The sequence below is a fragment of the Ursus americanus genome, chromosome 1 (assembly GCF_024610735.1).
Source record: "Ursus americanus isolate L20-20 chromosome 1, mUrsAme1.1.p, whole genome shotgun sequence".
In the NCBI taxonomy this organism is placed as follows: Eukaryota; Metazoa; Chordata; class Mammalia; order Carnivora; family Ursidae; genus Ursus; species Ursus americanus.
In genome coordinates, this window is record NC_142127.1 from 78,194,716 (window position 1) to 78,215,522 (window position 20,807).

At 36.1% G+C, this 20,807-nt stretch overlaps 1 protein-coding gene across 6 annotated transcripts in view; it reads left to right on the plus strand.

The window, feature by feature from the left end:
- Nucleotides 1-20,807, plus strand: part of PARD3B (par-3 family cell polarity regulator beta) — a 980,330-nt gene that overhangs the window by 611,590 nt on the left and 347,933 nt on the right. The gene's annotated exons all lie outside the window — the stretch shown is intronic.

A 20,807-nucleotide genomic window follows, 5' to 3' on the forward strand; every position in this document is an offset into this window, starting at 1 on the left:
ATATTTTTTTTAAAGAAAAACTCAAATCTGTTTAAAATTGAATCCGCTCCCCCAAGTACATCAGGTGATGATAGCCATACCAGAAGATATACCACACTTACAAGCTTGAAAATCTATGAAGATGATAATGCAAAACTGAATCCTGGTTTGTGGCATATTTGGTATGCAAGAAAAAAGTAGAAATATAAATTCAAAATTCACCAGAATTGCAGAAAAGGGACCATAGTTTATTTTTCAGTGTTGGATAAAGGATGTAAGTTCTTTCCATTTTTCCTTAGTGGATCTTAATACACTTAGATAGTTAACCAGACAGGTTTATAAGTGAAGTGGGTGGCTAGATGAACACAAGTGAATTTGCAGAATTATGTGTCAAGACTCTGGCTGAATTCTAAGAGATGCCGCTGGTGAGAAAAGAAGAAAAAGTAAGGAAAACTTTGAATAACTGACTTTACATACAGTTGGCAGCACTGCTATCCACAGCAGGCCTCTTTCAAAACATCAAGAAAACCAACATTTGGGTCAGCTAAAACTTAACCTATAATTAAATTTTAGATAATTGCCACCTTTAAGAGTGAAAATGTATCAAAGACTAGTATTAATATCAGTTGAATCATAGAGACATAGATCACTTATCTCTCTCTGTAATGTAACTAGATCATAATATTAGATACAGCAGAATAAGGTAGATTCCATGTAAAATTAATCAGAATAACTATTTGGGTTGGGAGCCAAGGCATAAAAATTCTTCTCTCTGTGAAGGATCTGCTTCTCTTCTTGTAAATCTATATATGTGCTTTCTTCCTGTTTTATTTCTTGACAGTCCCTACAGAAATCTATTTTCAACAGTATGCTCAAGAATCATTTAATTTTGTGCTCATTATTACCATTAATTGGAAAACAATGCCTTTTGCATAGCAAGTGTACTTTTATACAACGGGAATACCTCGCTGTATTGCACTGTTTTATCGCACTTTGCATATAGTGTGGGGTTTTTTTGTTTTTGTTTTTTTTTTACAAATTGGAAGTTTGTGGCCACCCTGAGTTGAGCAAGTCCATCACCACGGCTTTACCAACAGCATTTGCTCACTTCATGTCCCTGTGTCACATTTTGGTCATTCTTGCAATATTTCAAGCTTTCTCATTATTTCTGTTTTTTATGGTGATCTGTGATCAGTGATTATAATTTGCTGAAAGCTCAAATGATGGATAGCATTTTTTAGCAATGAAATATTTTTTAATTAAGGGGCATACATTTTTTTTTAGACATAACGCTATCCCGCACTTAATAGACTCTAGTGTAAACAAAACTTTTTGGGCACTGGGAAACTAAAATGTTCTTTTTATTGCGGTGCTCGCTTTATTACTGTGGTCTGGAACTGAGCGTCAATCTCTCTGAGGTAGGCCTGTTCTTGATGTGTTTTAGACTTGTCTGAAGTTGTGTGTGGCACACCCCAGGCCGCCACTCCCATACACTCTCCAACAAGCAAGTGCTCACTGATACCTTGAACACAGATGCTCTCATTTACCATTGCTGAATGAATGACCAAGAGCACAACTCTCTCGTATGCCCCCCATCCAGAAAAAAGCATCTTCAAAGCAAGGAGTATGTTTCTTAATATAAAAATACTTAACCTGAAGCCTAGGACATAGGGCAATCAGTGCTACTTAGGATCAGTCATGGAGAGGGTAACGTTAGTGGTAGCATTACAAGGAAGCCTGTACATCGCCTACAGGTTTTTCTTGTCACTGGTGATTGACTTGACCTGTTGACATAAGTAAATTCTCCTCAAGTAAACATTGTGAAAATCTGGGGGAAAGGTGCCCTATGGATTTCGTGTGTAGATCCTTAATTCAATCACTAGGTCACAAATGGTCTCGATTGTTGCCATGTGGTTTTACACAACACTCATATTTTCTTCAACTGGGGCATTGCTTGGTGGAATATGAAGATAATTTAACAAATCAGTGTCTGAAAGAGGAACCCAAAGCTCTATTTTCCCACAAGAGATATAAAGAAAGCTGTATTTTTTAGAAATGCTTGTAATTGAACTTCTACTAATGATATGCTGATAACCCATGCAGATCTTCATTAAATTAGCCTTTGTCTATTTAGAGCATTATTTGTGCTTAGATGAGAAATCTTGATCAATGGAGAAACTGTCTTGTCCTTTAGGACTGAAATTTTCCAGGACCCTCTTAAAACTTGCATTAGTCCCTGAAGTTTTGTACCTCAGGTGAGCCCCTACATCTCAGACACGTACAAGCATTTTAAACAAAGCCAAATATGAACTTTTTTCTCACTTGCCTTTGTTTTCTAAACCATTGTTCATATTTAAATGAAATTCTGCATTCCTTTTTAAAGAACTTTTGTACTAACATAAGAACATCTTCATAAAAATATGAAGTGAAGAACTACTATTCAAAGAATGGAACAAAACACTTACATTTTCCTTACAAATATGAACCGAATCCATTTTAGTTTTAAAGTGAGCATTTCGGTAGCTGACAATACTATATATAAATATACAATTAAATGTAACAACATATTACATAAAATATATAAGTATATGTTAGATGAGGTTTGGCAGTTTCATAATTATCTCTTCTGAATGGTATTCGGAATGATAAATACTTGTTATTGCCAATACTTTCTATGGAGATTAAAACTATCGTAAGGAGGTATAACTATCTCATTTTTAGATACAGTTGCAGTTTTTAAAAAGCAAAGCATTTTTACTCTTGTGTATTTTTATTCTCATATACACATATTCATATTTTTATATTCTAATTTTTCCCAAAGTCATTGTACTAAACATGTACTTTTTAATTTGTTGCTTTTTAGAACAATCTACCCTGAATATTCTTTTTTTTTTAAGATTTTATTTATTTATTTATTTATTTATTTATTTATTTATTTATTTATTTGAGAGTGAGAGCGACAGAGAGGCAGCATGAGCAGTAGAGAGAGGGAGAAGGACCCTGGGATCAAGACCTGAGCCGAAGGCAGAATAAGAGACTGAGCCACTCAGGTGCCTCTAGCTTGAATATTATTCTCTATGTCTTTGCTTCTATAATAATTTTTAATTGTAAAGTTTGCTCTTGAATAAATGTAGTTGATTTATCTGCCTTATATATTATTTGGCCATAAGAGTCATTTCCAGTTCTTTGCTCTTAGAAATAGCAATGAATTGAGTCTGAAAGTGTATAAACTTTTGTAAACAATCATGATTATTTTCTCATTATAAATTTCTATAAGTATAATTTTTTGGCCAAATATTATATAAAGATTTAAGGCTTTTGGTGTATATGACCACTTGCCCTCCAGAAAAGCAATTTTGTTCTTATCAGTAGTATATGGAAGAATCTGGGAGTAATTTTTTTAACATTTTCACCAATTTTATAGGCTTAAAAGGGGCATTATAATTTTACATTTAGAATTAGTTCTGTGGCTAAACATTTTTCATATATTTTTTGACTGTGTACTTTCTATTGTGAACCATCTGAGCATTTCCTCTGTAAGGCCAAAAATTTCTAAATTAAATATCACTTTTGAGAGAAAAATGTTATCCTACATTAAAGGTCAAATCTCAACTCTTGCTCATAGCGGAAAATAGATATTTTGCTTCTAATTTCCTAAAGCTAAGTATGTTATCCACTCCAAAGTACATATTAATTAATGCATCTGTGAATTTCATTAAATGGTTAGAAAAATGTCTAGCTAAACATGAATCAGAGGCAAAGCCAGAGCTCAGACTTACTTGTAAAACTGCTTAATCCAGGGTAAGTCAATCTTTTAAAATATACATATATATAATTACATATTTATACATATATTTATATTTATTTTATATATATATATATTTTTAACCTCTTCTTTGGAACACTAAAGCTATTATACTTTATATATAGTGGTTCTGGCTGATTTAGAATATATTAGTATAAAGCCTAGCATCACCAGCAAAACCTACTCTATTTTTTATAAGACTAAAAAGTTGTTTAACGCTTGGAAAAATAATTTCAGTCTCTTCTAAAATTCATCCATCCATCTATTCCTTCTTTCCTTCCTTCATTAAATATTTATTAAGTGCTTTCTCTATGCCAGGTAATGTTCTAAATAATGGAGACATATCAGTGATGACAGTAATATGTTATTTCTGTGGATTACGTCTAGTGGAAATAGTCTTACGAACAAAGTTTGAGAGATCAGGGATGTATTTGGTAATAATAAAACAAGTGAGTAAAGATACTGGAAAGGAAATAAAATACCCAGAAATAAATTTAACCAAGGTGTGAAAGACCTATACTCTGAAATCTGTAAGACATTGATGAAAGAAATTAAAGATGACACAAATGGAAAGATATACCATGCTCATGGATTAGAAGAATTAATATTGTTAAAATGTTCATACTACCCAAAGCAATCTACAGATTCAGTGCAGTCCTTATCAAAATTCCAATTGCATTTTTCACAGAACTAGAACAAATAATCCTAAAGTTTGTGTGGAAGATTCCAAGGACCCAAAACAATCTTGAGGAAAAAAGAACAAAACTGGGGGTATCACAATCCCAGGTTTCAAGATAATATTACAAAGCTGTAGTAATCAAAACAGTATGGTACTGGCATAGAAAGACACATAGATCAGTGAAACAGGATGGAGAACCCAGAAATAAGCCCAAGCTTCCACAGTCAATTAATCTATGACAAAGGAGGAGAGAATATACAATGGGAACAGGACAGTCTCTTCAATAAATGGTGCTGGGAAAACTGGACCACTTACACCATACACAAGAGTAAACTCAAAATTGATCAATGACCTAAATGTGAGACCTGAAACTATAAAACTCCTAAACGAAAACATAGGCACTGATCTCTTGGACATCGACCTTAGAGACATATTTATGGTTATGTCTCCTCAGGCAAGGAAAACAAAAGAAAAAACTATTGGGACTGCACCAAGATAAAAAGCTTTTGCACAGCAAAGGAAACCACCAACAAAACAAAAAGGCATCCTACTGAAAGGGAGAAGATATTTGCAAATGGCATAGCCGATAGGAGGCTGTCTCTAAAACATACAAAGAATTTATACAGCAAATACCAGAAAAACCAAATCAATTTAAAAAATGGACAAAGGGCCTGAATAGACATTTTCCTAAGGAAGACTCACAGATGGCCAACAGACACATGAAAGAATGCTCAATGTCACTCATCATCAGGGAAATGCAAATCAAAACCACACTGAGATACCACCTCACACCTGTCAGAATGGCTACTGTCAAAAAGACAAGAAATAACAAGTGTTGGGAAGGGTGTAGAGAAAAAAGAACCCTCAGGCAGTGGTAGTAGGAATGTAAATTGGTGCTACCACTGTGGAAAACAGTACAGAAATTCCACAAAATTAAAAAGAGAGCTACAATATGATCTAGTAATTCCACTACTGAATATTTACCCAAAGAAAATGAAATACAAATTTTAAAACATATATATGCATCTTTACGTTTATTGCAGCGTTATTTACAATAGCCAAGATATGGAAGCACCCTGAGTCCCTATCTATAGATGAATGGATAAAGAAGATGTGATATCTGTATAAATGTATAGATATAGATGGAATATTACTCAGCCTCAAAAAGAAAAAAATGAGATGTTGCCATTTGCGACAACATGGATGGACCTAGAGGGTATTCTCCTAAGTGAAATAAGTCAGACAAAGAAAGACAAATACCATGATTTTACTTATATGTGGAATATAAAAAAAAATGAACAAAACAACCAGACTCATAAATACAGAAAATGAACTGGCAGTTGCTAGACAGGAGAAGGGTGGGAGTATTTGTGAAATGGGGGATGAGGATTAAGAGGTACAAATAATCAGATATTTAAAAAAAGATACTGGCCAAGGCTATTCAGTATAAAAAGCATAAACTTACACAGATTGTGGAGAGAGGAAACATGACTTGAAAGGCTAATATTTCAATACCCACTTGGTTTACAGTGTTCATAAGAAAAGGTTAGTGGGAACTCTATTCAATGAAAGTATTAAAATTAGAGTGAAAATTAAAACAGAGATCAAATTGGAAATTGACTAATCAAGAGTGATGGTTTCAGGTGAGCTGGGAATAACTGATCTACCCTCTGCTGATCCAGAAACTAACTGGCATAATCCCCAAGCACTTCAGGATTGTCTTGAAAGAATCTTGAGAGCCTGTAAAGGTGCCAGCTGAAATTCCTTAAAAAGGAAACAAGGAGGGGCGCCTGGGTGGCACAGCGGTTAAGCGTCTGCCTTCGGCTCAGGGCGTGATCTCAGCGTTATGGGATCGAGCCCCACATCAGGCTCCTCTGCTATGAGCCTGCTTCTTCCTCTCCCACTCCCCCTGCTTGTGTTCCCTCTCTCGCTGGCTGTCTCTATCTCTGTCAAATAAATAAATAAAATCTTAAAAAAAAAAAAAAGGAAACAAGGGTATACCAAGGAGTTGGAAAACATTTAGCCCATTGTTTTAAATTTGGGGGAAAAGTGATCGTAGCATCCAAATTGAGTGCAAATTAAGTTACATCAGAGATTTCCTATTTCCAGACTTAATAAATCAGTAGATGCCAGGTAAATAATCTCAGTGCTTTCTTTGTACTCAGGAAGGTGAGCAGAAAATCACAAGTGGGCACGTCCTCTAGCTATGGGCTAGTAATGTAGCCTTATCAAAGAATGAGGAGTGCGTTTGCTAATATAAACGTAGACGAGTATATATATGATGTAATTGAAAATAGACGGGATCTCTTAGCAGTGACTTGAAGGATACAGGAAAGAATGGTCAAGTAAGTTTGGAAAATGCTGAGTTAAACAGGCTTCTTAAATACAGGGTTGCTTACAATCTTTAACATGTTTCATGTATATTGTCGGGTTTTAAGAGTCTCCGTGGGTCTTCAAGATATGATATATGCAGCTTTTCCCAAAGTCATTTGATCACAGAAACCTTGAGTATGGACCATCTCATAGGACGAGTGCTCTGGGGAGTGTCCTTGGCAAAGAGGAGTTGTGTCTGTGAGGTTTAAAGGTGACGTACTGCAACTAGAGTAAGAGGAGGGAAGGGTCACCAACCAGCTGCGACATGCAGAGCAGTGCTGGGAAGTGGGGTGCAACATGAGGGAGAACCTCCAGGATAGAGAAGTGTCCACAGCCACTAAATAGACAGGCATTGACTGCAGAGCAGCATGAGAGAACAGGCTGTGCTATAACAAGACAGGAAGGGACCTCTGATGGCAGAGTGTGCCCACCTGCATGCAGTATGCATTAAGCAGTAAGCACATGCATCATAAAATAACCTCGGATACAGTACTGAGCGGTCAGTGGCTAGAAACCACGGACTTCCCTTTACACGTGGCAAAGGGATTAAACACCTCAGCTCCAGTATCCAAGGCAGTGATGATGACTGTTCATCTAGAATAGGAAAAATTGAAGATAGCGTTAGCAGGAACTGTAATAGTAGTGACTACCGTTTTTTGAGCACTGGCAGTATACCAGATGTGGTTTTTTGCGGCCATTCTATTGCCATTTTACAGATGATGTTCGTGGGACTTAAAGAGATTGGTTTGTGTAAGGTGTCATGGCTACTAAGTGGTGGAGCCAGGATTTGAACTTGGGAATATTCAACTACGATGCTTTTCTGTTTTCAAGTGAGGCTTATTAATTTCCCAGTCTTCACTGTAAAAGTAGAAGACTCATCCTTCTCTCCTCCTTAAATTCTTTCATTCAGGACATGCTCAAGTCTTGCCTGTTCCTGGGGGCTGTCATTTTTTTCATGCTCTTGCTCTGAATTCCTAAAGCAGTTAGCACTGGGGTCACTATTTTTAGCACGGAATTGCACACACTTTTGGGTACCTGCTGAGAGAGAATTTTTTCCCACTCTAATCAGACGGCAAGCCCCTCCAAGGCCTTGCCTTCTCCCTCTTTAGCACCCCGCTCACTGCTTAGGACGTGCAGGTGCCGAACAAATCCAGCATGGGTGATGTGCACGGATAGAGTCAGAAAATCTGGCTACAATCTCAGAAACCCACTGATCTCAGCGATTAATGTGACTGATCTTATTAAGTAGGCAGAGCCCCCTTTTTCTTTTACATCAAAAGTTTGAATAGTTGAATAAAAGTGCAAACAAATAATTAAAGGATAAGTGAATGAAAGTGCAAGTAAGTGGTTTGGGTAGCAACATAGAATAGAGGTAAAGCTATTTCAGGAGGGTGCCAAATGTAACACTCTACACTCACACTCACTCACCCAAACTAGTTTTGTTCATTTGAAAGTGTTTGCAGAAGGTTCATAAAAATGAACAGATTTAAGGAAAGAGTCAAACTCGGGTATTATAGAAGGGCCAAGGGCTTTAACTTCATTCCATAGAAAAGAGTGAAAGCAGTTGTTTAAAACTTGAAGAAAAGGGCTATGTGCTTTATTTCCTAATTGGAGGAATCTATGAATAAATTAGGCAATCACTTGACATAATTGATTTAGATCATGTGAATTCACTTGCACTGCCAAAGAGGGTTAATTAGATCAGATTGTTTGCAGCCCTTTTTCATCTTCTACCACTGACACTCTTTTTTCCCTTTGTATTCCTCTTTATGTTCCTTTTGCTGTTGTTTTTTAAAATTCTATCTCAAGAAGTATATATATTTTATTTATATTTATTTTTAATTTATAAGAAGTTTTTCCTTTTGTTTATAGAATTAGAAAAAGTTGAAGATAAATATTTTGCTACCAATCTGAATGCTCATTTATTAATCCCATTTTCATCTTCCATAAATCCTTGTGCAGAGGAATAGTGTAGTTTGTGCATAAACCTAGTGCCATGGGAATTATATTCAAAACATGCTTGAACTGCTTGCTTTTACCTGCAGCAACATGAAATTGAATTACATTACTATAGAGCAATTGGATTGCATGTGAGTTGTGACAAATATTGTATAAGCTGAATATTCAGAGATTTTACTCACCTTGGGTCACACAGTATTAGTTGTCATGGCAAATATCCTGAAGTGATACCAAAAAATCCTAAATCAAAGAACATGACTCAAAATAAATTGAAAATGTTCTACATAGTTTAAATACTTGGTACAGACTCACCCATTACAGCCTCATAATTTATGCACATTTTTATCCACAAAGCAATTTTTGTATTTAGGTTTAATCAAAGAATTTATTAATACAAGTGCAATCTACTCTAACTTAGTATGCTAAGACAAATGATGAACGTTAAAAAGCCCTATATTCATGTAACCTGATTTGTATAATGTCCAACATAGCTACTTGATATTGATAGATGTATAAGTTAACTCTTAAATGGGCTAAATTAACTAACCCCTTAAATATATAAATCTGTATTCCTTTATAAAAAGTACTTAAAGTGCTTATCCATGACCAAGCCATATTTTAGAGATGTTGTTATATTGAAAATGAGGTCACAAGGTCATCAAGGGCAAGAATTTCTAAAGACAGCTCAGTCTAATCATCCACCCCACGGGAAAACTGATGATATGCTTCATATTAATGGATTGGGACTATCCGTAAAAGAAGGTAATAATCTTGAACAGGTGTTCAATATATCATTACCATGTACTTTTCTAAGCATGTTTTAGAAGTTCATTTTGAAGATAAAATGCTGGTATATAAGAGTACTCAAAGAAGCCTATTTGAGTGAAAAGAGAAAATACTTTTTCTTAAGTTGGAGAAGACATAAGCTATGGATAATATAGGTAAAACTAAGAGATGATCCTACAAGTTCATTTTGGATTACATTGTTCCTTTTTAAATCCACATCCTGAAATGTTAATTAATTTAGAACCTCTACGTTCTTAAAATAGGATGAAGAGACACTACTTTAATAATCACTCCCTATTATCCACATGTTCTTTGTTGTTCTTGAGAATAAAAGAATAATTATAAAATACTTGACAAAGAATTAATATCTTTAATATACGAAGAGCTTTTCGTAGTTATTAGAAAAAATTTCAATAGAAAATTGGAAAAATATATGCTCAGTTCACCAAAAAAAGAAATTCAGGGCTAAGATATATGAAATATATTCAACCTCACAAGTCAGTAAAACAATTGAGATACTATATTGGCAAACACTGGCAGATGCTGAAACGTACATGTCTCAGTATCACCGTATGTGCTTGTTGGATATTTAAATTGATGCTACTTTCCTGCAAGCCAATGTAGTAATTGTATAAGGCACCGCCATAAGGAATCTGTTATCTTTTTATCTTTTATCCAGTCATTCCATTTTGAAGAATTATCCTACCAAAAAAAAAAAAATCAAAGATTTAATCAAGATTTAAGTTTAAGGATTTTTCACTATAGTGAACTCAATTTCCCAGCAATTAGAGGGTTTGTGAAATATAGGCTATTGATCTAATAGATAAAATAGACTATTACGCAACCAATAAAGATCTTGAGACTATTTAATGACATGAAAAATGTTAATGATAAAGCATCAGTTGAGAAGAGTATCAGATATGTTACTGTATAAATGTATGTATAGATGTACATATATAAATGATGTAAAGGAAATATATCCATTTGTAAATGATAGAAGGAAATTCAGCAAGAGGTTAACGTCGGTTTTTCTCTTAGTGGTAGTTGCAAGGATAATTTTTTTTTAAGTACGATGTGACTTTGTATTACAATAATATAAACACATATGAAAATTCTCTGAAATAAAATACACCAAGTAGTAATAGTAATGACAATAACAGTTACAACATGAAAATCAAGCTAAGCCCACAGAGATCCATTCCATTAAATTAACACAAATCCACATCTAAAGAATCATGAAAATATTAGCTACCACAAACAAATAAGATTAGTAAGTAAGTAATACTTCCTTAAATATGTAAGAATTTGAGAATATAATAAAAAGTTGGCTCAATACATCCACAGCCACAGAAAATTTCTATGACAAAATTAACATAGGCAGTAACCTCTGTGATATTGGCCATAGCAACTTCTTTCTAGGTATATCTCTTGAGGCAAGGGAACCAAAACAAAAATAAGCTAGTGAGACTGCAAGGATAATTTTTATCTTCTTTATACATGCCTGTACTTTTTTAATCTTCTAACACAAATATGTATTACATTTACAATTAGAATAAAATCAATTGGCAGCAGTAAAATAATTTTAAAGTAGAATTAAAAATCAGGTAATTTGCTCATGGTAGAAAGAATTGGGGATATTTAACTCTGAAAAGAAAAAGGAGTGTAGAGTATATTGGCTGATCTCCTATCATTGAGGAGGCGGTTAAGCATCTGCCTTCGGCTCAGGGCGTGATCCCGGCGGGATCCTCTGCTATGAGCCTGCTTCTTCCTCTCCCACTCCCCCTGCTTGTGTTTCCTCTCTTGCTGGTTGTCTCTATCTCTGTCAAATAAATAAATAAAATCTTTAAAAAAAAAAAAAAAGAATATTTATGGGCAGAATGATATGTGTGTTAACAGATTTCAGGTCAATACAGAAAGTTACTCTTTACCGGTTGAAATGGTATTAAACAGGAGCACATTCCACTGCAATGCTCAGATAACTATACCAACGGTAGTATAATAAACAGGAGTTTATTGGTCATATATAACGTGAAATCCAAATAGGGCCAATTCAATGGCTCAGGGGAACCATGAAAGAACTGTGCTCCTTTCTTTTTCCTCTCTGCCATTCTTGGTTTTCTGGCTCTTGTCCTCATGTTTGTTATGTCATTATCCAGTGCTGTGTCTTCAACAATCATGTCCAAGTTCCAGGCAAAAAGAAAAAAAGGTGGGGAAGAGCAGAGGGTAATAGTGTATGCCAATATTCTTCCCTTTCTATCAGGAAATCCAACATTGTATAAGGAGTGCTGCCCAGTAAACTTCCATTTTGATCTCATTGACCAGGAGAATGAGGGCCAGCCAAAAGTGTGTGCCATAGCTTCCCTAGGAGGTACTGAGTTTCCGGTCACTGCTAGAAGTGCAAAGAGAGCCTTGTATACATTGGGTAGAATTTCTGAGTCCTTTTAGATCCTCATCTTTAGAGGCTATTATTCCAATTCCATTTTGATAGCGATGTACAATCCATAGAAAAGCAATAAGAAAGCAAAGACCTTATTCCCTGTCCATGGTCAAACTCAAGCTTGACTAATTATATTTCTGTTGGAGTAGGGCAAAGAGTCAGAGTTGTTAAGGACAGTGATGATGCCATTTCAAACCAGAGAATTAGTGAAGGCTTAACATTTAGGAAGGAGATAACGCAGATGGAACAACAATAAAATATTTGTTCTTCTTAATGACATAAAGCAATAGTTTTAAGTTTATATTTTCACATCCTGAGTTACTTAGACAATTTTTCTGTTTGAAGCAAGCAAGGATTTTTCCCTCCTGTTAGTTGCTAAAAGCACAGGGCCTAGAGCCTATGAGATTTACCAGAACCTACCAAGTATCCAAGAGATGAAAAAATTGTTGGCTCTGAGGTATGAAGATAAAGCCAGAAATTTGAAATTAATAAATGTTTGAATATCCCTAAAGTGTAACCCCATGCTGATTTTACTAATTGTTACATTTATAATTCATAAAAAAAATCAGCATTACATTTGAAAACAGTTATTTTGGGATTTTTATTCCAATTCACAAGAATTTCTATATATTCACAAAGATTGCTAAAAAAAAAAAAAGAATCAGTCAATATCTATTAAAGAGTAATTCGTACCCAAATAATTTTAAATTCATTTTTCCGAATCTCTTTTAAAGTTTTATGGCAAGAAAATTTATTTATTATAAGCATCAGGGAGCAAGGGGAGGAGGAAAAGGTAGTAGGATGGGATGATGCACTTTCCTTCCTTCATCCGCAGTCTCTGAGGCCTCCAAAGAAACCCCTGGTCAAAGGAAAAGAGATTTAAAAATTGCTGCCTGTGAAGTCACTTTGGACTCTCCATCTGTCAACTTTCCATTTTTCCTATTTGCGTTTTCTATTAGCTCAACCTTGTTCGAGATTCTTAGTATACCTCAACACCTTCCCAAAAGATCGTGTTTATTTAATGTGTATGTGTAATCATCTGTTCTGCAAAAAGGAGTCTGATTTAAATGACCTTATCTAATAGATCAGTATAAACTATCAGATAGTTCACTAGAGTGTGTGCAGACCTTTGTGCATCCCATTTAAGGGAATGGTGGTGTTCTCTGAGATGGAGAGACAGCACATAAACCTCCAAAGTTAATATCCTCTAATAAACAATGAATCTGGATGACAACGTTTCAAAATCTATTACATACTAGTAGCCCTGTTTTTGCACAGTTTGCATATTAAACAGATGATAGTCAATTCTGGGCAGAAATATAGACAGTATTATATACTTCAATTCATGCCAGAAGAGAAATCTTTTGATAGCACTTACTGTAGCCAAGAACAGAAGCAGCTATACAATCGCCAGCCAGAAACCAGGTGCCAGAATTAATACATGCAAGAATGAAATGGGTTGCTGTCTTAGTGTGAAGTCCATAAGCTCTAGGAGAAATGCACATATAAATCCTGCGTTAACTCGGGTTACTGGAGCTTGAGGGTTATAGTTCAGTTCCCGGCTGGCCAGTTAACTTTACGAGAAGAAACAATGCTGCGTGATGGGAGGGTATGTTTCTGCCCAGCTGACCCTCTCTTGCACATGTGCAGAAGTGCCAGGAAGAGAGCAGGGATGGTGTTCAGCAATGTAAGCCCTGCACATGACTTGGATATATCAGGCTTACTTGTCAGAGGTGTAGGTGACACACAGCTCCGCAGCTGGTAATGCATGGGATGACAGAATCAGGATGCAGGAAGATCTCAACAGGGAGCACTGATGAGCTGCAATTCAGAAGATTAAATTTAATAGGGATAAATGTAAATTCCTGTACTTGGGTTAAAAATAAAGAAATCACATCTGCCTCCTGCCTTATGCCCATCCAGCTCATTTTCCACACTATAGTCTGGGTGATCTCTTTAAAACACAAATCCGATCATGTCACTTCCTTGCTAAAAAGCCCTTAACAGCATCCCACTGCCTTGAGGTTAAAGATAAAACTCATAAAATGGTTTTGGGTTCCTCCATGACTGACCCCTTTCTTTCTACTTCACCTGGTCTCCCACCCATCTCCCTCTCACACTGAGTGCTCCAACTCTATGGAAGACCTTCAGGGTCTGTATACAGGACCTGTTTGGGAGCTTTCATGTTTCCTCTGACCAAACGTCATCTTCACACTACCCTATGCATCTTCAGGTCTCTACTTAAAGCCCTTGGGAAAACCCAATCCATAAACAAGGGTTAGTCTCTTCATTACCTACTTTTGAGGTTCCCTAATCATCCTTCTTTAATTCAACGTATATATAGTGAGTGCCTGCAGTGTCCTAGGCACTGTTCTAGACCCTGGGGACAAAATGGTGAACAAAACAAAGCCCATGCCCACATAGAGCTTATGTTCTAGTGGAGAGGATGTCAGGCAGGAATAGTGCTTTGTAGGAAACTGAAGCAGAATGAGGAGATAGCAATGAAGAGCTAGAGTTGGAAGCCCCACCATAGGTAAGGTGGGCAGGAGGACCTCTCTGAGGATGTGATGAATGTGGTGATGTGAAGGAGGAATGATAAGGAGGACTGTGAGCTATATGGCTATCCAGGAAAATGGCACCGCGGTCAGGGAAAGAGCCTGTCCCAGGGCTCTGAAGAGGGACGTGCCTCGCATGTTTGGGAAACTCCAGAGAGGCCAGAATGGGCGGAGTATGCTAAGCAAGGGGAGAACTGTGCTGAATGAGGTTGGAAGGCCCCCAGGGACCAGCCCAGGCAGGGCTTAAAGGCTATCATGAGTTTTTAGATGTCCTTCTAAATGTGATCAGAAGCTACTGGGAGGCTTTGAGCATGGAACGTTGTGATAAGATTTTTGTTTTGTTTATTATTTTAAAAGGATCCCAGTAGCTTCTGTGTAGAAAATAGATTATAGGGAGTAATTGCAGAATCTCAAAGATCAGTCAGGGGGTTATTAGATCAGTCAAGGTGAGAGCTGAAGGTAGCTTTGAGTGGGAAGACTTACTAATACCTCTCATTGTATTTGTGACTAGTTCGTTGTGTGATAGAAACCCTGCTGGTTCCAGGCTGACTGTCTTGTTCACTTCTACAGTCCCAGTGCCTAGCATGATGCCGGGCACACCATTGTCTCTCCATAGATCTTTGTTGGACAAAGACCTGGCTTAACAGCAGCTAATACAAAAAACACTGCAGGGTGTTCATTGACAGTAGCCCATTTTGCCTGCCAAAAAAGTTGCTCCAGTGTTAAGTTGCATTAAAAATCGAAGGGTTAGGGGGGAGTGAGACGAAAAAGGAGATGCGAGTCCCAGGGCACTCCATGCTGCTTCTACTATTTCAAGACGATAGACTTGATCCTACACCATTTTCCCCCTATCTTCGTTCTTGTTACGGCATCCCTCAGTCACAAGCCCACACACTGGGTTCTGTGGTTCTCTCTGTTATTTCATTCCTATGTTCAAGCAATAAGTTCTCTATGATGTCACTTGGATTTGTCTCTTTTTTTTCCTCTTCCCTCTGCTCTGACATCAGCTGAACAATAGTCTACACCTCTCCTTGGTGAAGATTTCCAGGTACATGTGGCTCAGAACAACTTAGGACAACTCTGTCTTCTGAGAGCATCAACAACCATTTTTAAGAGACATCATGTGCTCTTTCATGTAGTCTGTTATGAAATCCTACTTCAGCAGGTAGTGGTGACAAGTGAAATATATTCTGCTTGATGGTAAAACCATTAGCAAAATCTTACCTCTTAGACACATACTAGAAGGAATTTGTGTTTTGAAATCAGGAAATCTTCAGATTCCAGCTGCCCCACCTGCTAACTTTAACACATAATCCTACTGAGCCTCAGTTCCCTCCTCTGTAAAGTGACGATAATAATGCCCAACTCACAGAGCATTTGTAAGGATTAATAAAATAACATGTGTTAAAATGCTTAGCATGATTTCCAACACATGTAATACGTTTTGGTTCCTTCCATCTTATCCCCATTAAGAATAGAATCACTTTGTGGAAATGTACACTTATAAGTAGTGAAATTATAGGTGTGTTGTTTTCCTGATTAATAGTGTAAAATAATTGTTTATTATGTGACTGACAGGGTAGCCTGTGCCCCCTTTTTTCCTGTGGCTTAATCAGTATCAATTTCCTGATGCAAATAGAAATATTTATCAAGGTTCTAAGAAACATGAGCGTTTTTATAGTATTAATAGTAGAAATAATCCATCCCTGATAGATCCCAAGAATTCACAGATAGGTTTCCTAAAAGGGAACTCACACATGTAGTCTTTTCCCTGTCATAGATTTTAAAAAAGAGAGACTCCATACAACTAATCTTTGGGGACCTTTGTAATCTGTAATAGTTTATCATGTAAAGATGGATAAAATATTATCTTTCCCTTCATTGAAGTTGCCCACAAATCAACATGATACAGAGTAGAAAATGGCACATTTGCTTGGAGGAAAAGCTAAAGTATCTTCAGGGGGAGACAGAAATGAGAGAATATTCTACAAAGAGGAGGTTATAGTGGGGAGCTGGGCCCAGGAGAAGTAAGTGTATTTATACATGTAAGGCATTTCCAACTGAGGTAAAGGCAGGTGGGAATTACTCTATATGACTTTGATAAAAGGTAAATTGAGGAAGAGTTCAAACCTTCAATGGAGTGCTGAGGAGATTAAATTACTTTCTATGCAGTTTAAATTTAGTGAAGGTTTTGGGATAGGTTAGAAAAATAATGAAAATGATACTTAGTACAGGTCAATCTGGATGTGGTAGATAAATAGTGTAGATTTGGGGAGATGGAGGTAGGTCAAGAGCAAATTGGAGGCAGTTGCCAAAGTTCAGCCATGGAATGGTAAAAGCCTAGGGTCCAGTTGTGAGGACTCTTGGAAGGAAGACTTGTGACAGTTGCTCATAACGATAGCATGTGTGCTGGACAGGGGAATAGTCCTGAGTTTAGACATGGTTTTCTTTCAGTCTACAGCTGCATTCTCTTTTTGGTTATATATGCCAATTTTTTTTAAAAAAATCCTATTTTCAGCATTGATTACATGGTATCCCTTTGTGGGAGAAAAGTGGGTAATGAGACTTCCAAAGAATATTGCTCTCAATCACTGATCACATTCTCAGCTCAGTGTCTCCCCATTGTATTCTGGATGATAGTTAATCAAGTTGTCTTAGGGCTATTGGTTCTGTGATTTAGGAAACCATGGTCTTAAAAAAGGACAAAGATGTTTCAATTTAAAAAAAAATATATTAGAAATATTTTGCTACACATTCCAGAGAAATTAAGCAATACTATACCATGAAGCGGAGAGTCCAGAGAAAGCAAGATGGTTAGAGTGTGTAGAGTTCCAGAGAAGAGAGATCTGCACAGAGAGTGAACTCCAGGTATATTTAGAGATTCTGTCTTGAGTATTACACAGAGTACTGATCAGAGCACTTATGTGAGAAAACTACCAAGGTTGGGAAAATAATTCCCCAAAATATCCAGGAAATAGTACCCAGTGTTTATACAGGACCAAAAAATGTATTGGATAGGGTGTGCCTAAGGGCATTACCTCTGTAATAGGGCATTATCAGCCTGGAGTAAAGGCTATTCTGGTCCTACCTAGAAAATCTTAAAAGCAAACCCCAAAAGGATGAACTCTTTCCAAGTAATTCAACTATATCCCAAAGATATGAAAATATTTAAAGGAATATAAAAATGCCAAGAACCCAACAAGGTAAAATTTATGGTATCTAGTATCCAATAAAAGATTATCATGCATGCAAAGAACTATTGAAATATGACACATAATGAGAAAAATCAGTCATTAAAACCAGAACTGATGCAGATGTTAGAATCTGCAGACAAGCACATTTAAAAATTATGATGACTGTATTCCATGCATTCAAAAACCTAGAGGAAAATTGAACATGTTAAGTAGAGGTATAGAAGATATTAAAAAATCATCTGGAAACAAAAAGTTTAACATCTGAGATGAAAAATACACTGGATGGAATTAATAGCAGATTAGACATTGCAGAAAACAAGATAAGTAAATATGAAGGCATAGCAATAGTAAAACAGAGACAAGACACACAGAAATGAGCAGTGAACTGTGAACTGAGGGACAACATTAAGGTAGACTGAGGTACTTGTAATTGGAGTCCCCAAATGAGAGAAAAGGGAGACCAGAGAAAAATACATGAAGAAGTAATTGCCAAAATTTTCCCAAGTTTAATGAAAACTAGAAACCCAAATCCAAGGATAAGTCTCAAAAATGTTGAAAGGAATCAGGTCATACAACATATATTCTCTCACTATGGTGAAATTAAAATTTCAAAAACAGAAAGAACCCTGGAAAACCTACAAATATTTGGATCGAGAAAAAAGCTAAGAGAAAACATAGAAAGTATTTGAATTGAATGAAAGTGAAAACACTGCGTGTCAGAATTTGTGCAACAATAAAAAAAATTGTGGGATGCCACTAAGAGGATAATTTATTACCGAACTATATTAGAAAAAGGAGAAAGATCTCAAATCAATGACTTCAGTTTTCACTTTAAGAAAATAGAAAAAGTAGGGTAAATTCAACCCAAATTAAGCTTAAAGAAAGAAATCATGAAAGAGTAGAAATCAATGAACTGGAAAAAATTTTTGGAGAAAATCAGTGAATCCTAGGTCTAGTTTTTAAAGAAGGTCAAGTAAAATGTTGCCACATTACCAAGACCAATCAGGATAAAATAAAGACACGTGAACATTAACAGGATTGAGAGAAGGGACATCACTCTGGATTCTACAGATAATTAAAGAATATTAAAGCACTATTATGAACAACATACTTGACACCTAAGATGAAATGAAATTTCAAATTACTTGAGAGGGACAAACTATCAAACTCATGCAAGAAGAAATAGTCTGAGTAGCCCTATAGCTATTAAAGAAATTGAATTATAGTTAAATACTTTTCTACAAAGAAAACTTTAGGTCCAGATGGTTTCCCTGGTGTGTTCTACTAAGCATTAGTAGGAGGAAATAATATGAATTCTACAGAAACACTTCCAGATAAATAGAGGAGGGAGTACTTCCCCAACTCATTCTATGAAGATGGTGTTACTTAATATGGAAACCAGACAAGGACATTAGAAACCAACAAAAACAAAACAAAACCTTTAACTTGATGTCCTTCATGAATGGATACAAAACTATGTTATAAAATTGAGCAAATCAAACCCAACAATGTATAAAAAAAAAGATCATGATCGAGTGGGGTTTATTTCAGGAATGCAAGTTTGGTCTAATATTTGAAATCAATCAATGTTAAGTCACATATTAAGAGACTAAAACACAAATGTATGATCACATCAGTAGATACAGAAAAAGTTATTTGAAAGAATCCAGTATCATTTAATGAAAGAAAAGAATTTAAAGCACATTGCTTGGGAACAAATTTGTGGTAGAATTATGAAGGAAGAAAATAATAAAATGCAAAATTCAGGATTGTGGTTACCTTTGAGTTAAGGAGGAAAGGGAATAAGATCGTAATGAAACACCCATGTGTTTCAAGGCAAAAATAGTATTTTTAAACCTAGCAGCTAAAACACAGTGTCTATTTTATTGTCCTTTATATCTCACACATATATTATGGATATTTTAATGCAATATTTAATCAAAGCAACTTTTAATGCTAGTGGGAGTTTTTTTTTTTTTTTTTTTTTTTCTGAAATCATCATGTAACAGAAAGACCTCTATTTACTCTGTTTGCAGCTTTGGAAATTCGTCACATTTGTGTATTGAAAAAGAATATCCTCTGTGCCAAGCATTTCAGGTTTTTTGGAAATGTAATGTGATATTTTCTATAAACAGAATGAACTGCTTGTTTAAGTGGCATACCATGTGAAGAACAGCAGTAAGATTAGTGACAGCAAGCCAAAAATAAACACAGAAGCACTAAAACCCCAGTGGTCAGTTCCATGTAACTCATTCATTAGCGAAGGACAATAAGGTATGACTAGTCTATGAATTTTATTTTTTTTCTACAGTTCACCACTTAAAATATAAGTGAATTGATATTTATTCCAAACAGTTCTACCATGTTTTGTTTTTTATCTAGACCTACCCCAGAACTGGACTCCAGTCACCCTTTCCTACCCCTTCCTTGCCAGGAAGGTGTGCAAATTACAAGACAAGAATTATACTAGGTTTATACACATGAGTGTTTCAACATTCATGTAAACATATACATAGCACAATACATATATGTCCCATTCATTCATCTAGAGCCCTGTGGTAAAGGGACATACTCATATTGCTGCTTTCTTTACTCTTACATGTTCTGCATGCATTCACTCAACAAACATTAATGAGTAAGCGGTGCTAAGCAAGATTCTAGGGTAATGAGGAAAAACAAGACGTACCTTCCTTAAGGTGTTCATACCACAGACCCATACATAAATAATGGAGAAATTTACAAATTTTGGTCCCTAAGCTCAGCGTGGAGACCTAAGAAGACGACTCGGAGAAGGTGACATTTAAATGGAATCTAAAAGCATGTTTGCAGAGCAGGAGAATGAAAGAATTTTCATTACGATTCAGAAGGAATTGTTTGTGCTATTCGTGTATTGTACAGATGCATGAAGTTGCATAGCGTGTTCAGAAACATACTTCCTCTGTGCTGGAGTGCAGAGAGCTTAGCAAAAGTGGGTGTGAAAGACAATCAGAGCACCGTTTGTGAGCACCTGCTCCTGCTCGAGTCCATAAGTTTTTGCCAG